We start from the raw sequence: 6000 nt of genomic DNA, 5'->3' as shown, positions 1-6000 counted from the left end.
CACCGATCATGATGTTCTCGCCAGGATTCGAACCCACGCGTTCAGCGTCATAGGCGGACATGTTAACCTCTTCCATCCTCTGGAATCTAGATAAGAAATATTAACAAAAACTTCCAATATGAAGGATTTACCACACTATTTAGTAAACCTTCGTAAACTTTCATAAAACCAAACTTTATTTAATTTTGTTTTTTGGTTTCTATTTTTTCTAAAACTTTAAAAACTGACAACTTCATTCTTAAAATCATCTTGAGATAACCAACAAAAAGCCGCCGAATTGACATCACACATTTCTTAAGATGCGCGGTTCTTGATTTCAATTTTCATATTGACCCCAGAAACAACTTGAGACTATCACCTTTCAATCTTCCATAAGAATTGAGTTATGGCACCATTAAGAGCTTTGCATCACATATATTTGGTCGTTATGGGTTATGTCCTGATTACCTAACCTTTCGCCTCTAGAAATACTCCACAAAATTTCATTTAATTTATTAACCAAATATGTAATATAAACCCAATAAGGCCCATAAAATAATTACATACAAATATTTCAGTAACCTGAGTATAACAGATAATTAAATTCATTTTTTAACATAATGAGGTACCTTATTATATTTACCTAATATTTGGCTCCCCAGCCATTAAAAATAAAGAATATAAAAGAAATCCAAATTGTTAAAGTTAATGATTCAATATTCTTAAATATCTATTGGTTCTTAGCGAGTACATTTTACTTTTTGTGAATCCTGATCGGCACACATGTCTGATGTTAAACCACTACTTTGCTCTTCTTGCCATTTATTTTGCTCGTCAGCGGAGCTCATATAGATCTTCCCAAATGCCAATGCAATTTGTGACAAGGTCAGAAGTAGGAGCAAGAGCAAGAGTAGGAGCAAAAAAAAAACATATTGATTACATATAAAGCAATTGGTCGGTAGAAACTCGCCAGCTGAGCGGCATGCATTGGCTTCGCATTGCAAGTAATAAGGAATAATGATTGAAATGAACATTAACATTCAGACCTGTCAAACGTACTGCGAAGGGCTGTCTCCTAAGTTCTCATGTGCACCACCTCCATCGGGAGAATAAGATCCTGCAGTAACAATTGGGCTGCTAACGCACTGACCACCGCAATCACCATCTTGCGGGTGTGGGGCGGCCCTCTAGTCTTTGAGATTACTCTCTCCGTTTTTTTAGTTTCTATTCATATGTTTTTAATGGCTTTCGTTTCTCTCCTATTTCTTTTCTTTCTAAGGCGACAACAATGGACTAGAGTTCTGTGGGTGCAGCGGTTGCGAGTACCGCTTAAAGATCTAGAGCGTGAGGATCAGCGCTATCAGAGAGAACCTCTAGAAGGTTTCATGGAATAGCTGTGAACACCACACAGGCTGGAACATTGAGATCCAATCTGTGTAATGTTCATTGCTGTCACGAGAAGCTTAGCTGTGAGCTACCGGGCGCGTCCATGGTATGCGCATAGTGGAATGCTCCAAATGGAGTAGCTGCAACGGACAATCAGCGGTATCGAGCGGAGAGTCTCAGTGAGAGGCCGAGCGGCACCGGTTCTTGCACAAATACTAAATGCCTATGATGCTCGATATGATAAAGCGAGTTATTGGCGCCTTTCCATAACCAATGGCCACACTGTTCTCGCGCCGATCGATCCTTTGGACCGGAGCGAGCTTGCTCACCTGCAGGAGCTTGACAACAACAACAACACGGTAGCCAAAGCGGTGAATAGCTAGAGAGTGAACGCATTCCTTGGATATCGACCCCCACCTATTTCACCTGAAGAAGTTCGCTAGCCTTGGCAAACCCGAGTAGTTCTGGCAAACGCAACCGTCTTAACTGGAACAGAATGAATCACAACACATTATTAAAAAAGGTTAGGCTAGGTAAGGAAGGTAAGGTAAGAGTCGCAGTCCTTTACTGGCTCACTTAGATAAATTTATGTCCATCCACAGTAGCGACAGAACCCACGACCCCCCACACTGGCAATCCGAACACGCTACCATCTCAGCTGCCGGGGCGCCTCACACTGCAACAATAATAACAACAAGAAAAATAATTCTAAATTGAACAAACGCTGAACATTCTGGATAAGGCTAATAAAGCCATAATGAGTTACGTTTACGGCCTGTGGATGTACGACAGCTGTTCACAATTTTCAGAGAGACTTCATACCGTAGCGTTTGTGGGTCTACTAAAAATAAAAGCGCTGGTAATGTTAAACGAAATGATCTATAAAACAGGACCTGAATACCTGTACAATAACCCGATGACGGGTAGATCCAACAGAAGGACAACAATGTACCTATCGATATAATATCTGCTGATCTTCGAATGGCATTTTTACCACAACGTATTATGAAACCATTCGAATAGTTTTGGTGTAAAATCATTCATTTGAAATTTACTTAATATTCCTTTTTGAAATCAAACAATTTTATCTGTATTGACATAGTATTGTATCCTTAAAAGATGTAAATCTTTTTGTATGTGAATCTACTATTAAAAAAATCGAAACACGTCCACTTAATACATTTTTCAGATATGAAGAAATATTTTTTTTATTTCTCCTGTCATGTTTGCTACATTGTCTCGCTTTTACGGTGATACCGAAATGTCCTTTATAATTGTTATCCCCTTCCAAATTCCTTTTAATTGAATTGCCCTGTGCTGTCGTGATTGTTGGTTTTACTTACATGACCGATCAAACTGTTATCACGCTACGCGAATGTAGCGTCAAAATTTTAAAACTATTATCCTTAGATTTGTTTTTTACCAAATGTGTTTTTTTTTTAATTTTGTTTTCGGGTCTTTTTATCATTTAAATTTGGCCTTTTGTTTTCGTGCCAACATAGTGTTTTAAACGATAAGTGAAACCCAGAACACGCCCAAATTTGTTCTAATCGATTAACATGGCCGCTCGGGAGATTTTTAGAGTGAATGGCACCCCAAGACATTGGAGCAATATCAACTTATGCTCCGATTCGGACCATAATTTATTTGAATGATGAAGCCCATAGTAGAAGTCATTGTGTAAAATTTCAGTTAATTCGAGTAAGGATTGCGCCCTTTAGGGGCTTAAGATGTAAAATAGAGAGATCGGTTTATATGGGAGCTATATCAGGCTATAGACCAATTCGAATCATATACGACTGGTATGTTGATGGTCGTGGGAGAAGACGTTGTACAAAATTTGAGCCAAATCGGATAATAATTACTCCCTCTGGAGGCTCAAGAAGTCAAGATCCCAGTTCAGTTTATATGGCAGCTATTTCAGGTTATGGATCGACTTGAACCATTTTTGGGCCAAGTAATTAGAAGTCCTAACAAAACACGTCATGCGAAATTTCAGCTATATCAGGTTATGGTTCGATTTGAAGCATACTTAGCACAATTGTTGGAGGTCATAACTAAACACGTCGTGCAAAATTTCAGCCAAATCGGTTAGTAATTGCGGCCTCTAGGCGCTCAAGAAGTCAAGACCCAGATAGGTTTATATGACAGCTATATCAAGTTATGGACCGTTTTCAACTATACTCAGTACAGTTGTTGGAAGTCATAATAAGCAACTCATGCAAAATTTCAGCCAAATCGGATAAGAATTTTACACTCAAGTGGCTCAAGAAGTTAAGATCCAAGATCGGTTTATATGGCAGCTATATCAAAACATGGACCGATTTGGCCCATTTACAATCCCAACTGACCTACACTAATAAGAAGTATTTGTGCCAAATTTCAAGCGGCTAGCTTTACTTCTTCGAAAGTTAGCGTGCATTCGACAGACAGACGGACGGACATTGCTAGATCGCCTTAAAATGTCATGACGAATAAGAATTTATACACTTTATGAGGCCTTAGACGAATATTTCGAGGAGTTACAAACAGAATGACGAAATTAGTATACCCCTATCCTATGGTGGAGGGTATAAAAATTGGCGTTTCTATTATCAGCCTTTTAGTCATAGGCATCGCACTGACAACTCCCGAATCAACTTCTTGAGTCTCTTAAGCCGCTATTGTTATCCGATTTAGCTTTAATTTTGCACGAAGTATTCTGTTGCGACATCGGATAAGTGTGTCAAATACGGCACAAATTGTTTCATAACCTATTATAACTCCCATATAAACTCCAGATTTAATATATTGAACCTATGGAAACCGCATTTGTTAACCGATTTAACTGAACTTTTGCACATACGATTTTGTTACGACTTCCAATATTTGTCCCAAGTATGATCCTAATCGGTCTTCAACCTGATATAACTCCCATATAAAAAGATCTTCCGATTTAAGATCTTGAGCCCGTGGAAGCAATTGTTGTCCGATATTTCTGAAATTTTGTACGTGGTGTTGTGATATGACCTCTAACATGGTCCAAAGCGATGCGTACCGTAATACTGCTTCCATATAAATTGATCTACCGACTAGTTTTCTACGCTCTCAAGAAGCTTCAATGACGCCCTTCCACTAAGTCAATTTTTGTAAATTTTTAGTAGGTGGGTTCTTAAGATTCGGCCCGAACTTAGCACACTTTACTTGTTTTAATGAAATCGAACTTTTCAAAAACAGCATCCAAACTTTTTTTTCATATCCAAGAGGATGAAATCAATTTGTAGTGGCCAACAGTTTAATATCAACCATGCCTTCATGAACATCTTGAGTTCCCCAAGCATCTGTTCTTGGTCCCCTTTTGTTTATTCTGTACGTCAATTACATAAAACAAGCTATTGATACTGTTGCCTGCAAACCCTTTTTTACGTTGATGATTTTTTCTTCAGTTTGGTGGTTGACGTTGTTCACCGAATCTCTTGGACATATATTGCACTGTGCATCAATTTAAACGTTTTGGCATTGTCCTCGATTCGAGACTCACATTTAAACCTCACATTGATTTGGTTTCTTACAGGGTGTGGAGTTCATTGAGAAGAATTCATGCTTCAAATATCTACTTGCATACTTCTGTGAGGAAATGTCTTGTTCATACCCTTTTGCTCTTCCATGTAATGTATGGCCTTGAATTTTTTTCCAGTACCAACTTAATTCATATAGCGTCGATTAAACGGATTGTGAATACGATCGTGCGCTTTGTTTAGAATGCTAATAGGCGTGACCACATTTCGAATTATGTGCAGCGATTCCTAGGTTGTCCATTTGATGATTTTCTTTAATTCCGTTTACTTCTTATGTTCCATAAAATCATCAAATATGGGCCACCGCTTACTCTGTATGAAAGCTTTATGTAGGGCTACGAGAAATTCGCAAAAAGTGATTCCACTTATTAGGAATTCTGTTTATATAAAGTCGTTGGTAGTTAGAGTTGGAATTATTTAGAGCTGGAATTATTTGCCCTGTCCCTACGTATTTTTTCGTAGTGTAACAGTGTATTCCGCATAAAATTGTTAGAATATTTTAACGGTTAAGTATTTGCCCCTTAGTTAGAATTGACATTTGAATATATGTTGAAGTTAATTAGGCCGACTTCAAAGAAAAAATATAGACCTAAATCGTACTAATTATTCCTTCTTACGCCGTTATGGCATAGCACCCACACTCGACGTCCGACGACCGACGTCACTTCGTGATCGCCCGGATCTCCGCCTGCAAGACCGTGTTATGGTCAGGCAGTCTAAAAAAGATCTCAGTCTTTTTCCCCAAGCCCACTCCAGATGGCAATACTAGGGTTCCGTCAATCCAAGACTGTGCCGCTGGCAGCAGTGCCTCGCACTCGACTTTAAGGTATTTCTCAGGTAACCGATCGGAAACCTCTTCCCTTCCTTCCAGGTTTCCTATCGTCGCCTCGATTATACGCCGATGGCATGAGCTGCTCCCATCCTCAATCCATTTTCCCATCGCCTTAAGTCTCATAGCTGCAGTGGCTACCTCACACTTTATCTGTATGTCAATGGGTCGAACGTCTAGAATTGTCTCCGGTGGCCTAGTGGGAGTGGTCTCATCGCTCTGCCTATGCCAAAACAACATGTTCTCTGT

This window comes from Stomoxys calcitrans, chromosome 5 (genome assembly GCF_963082655.1).
Source record: "Stomoxys calcitrans chromosome 5, idStoCalc2.1, whole genome shotgun sequence".
NCBI lineage: Eukaryota > Metazoa > Arthropoda > Insecta > Diptera > Muscidae > Stomoxys > Stomoxys calcitrans.
The sequence above is the reverse complement of the archived record's forward strand: the minus strand, read 5'-3'. Positions refer to the sequence as shown.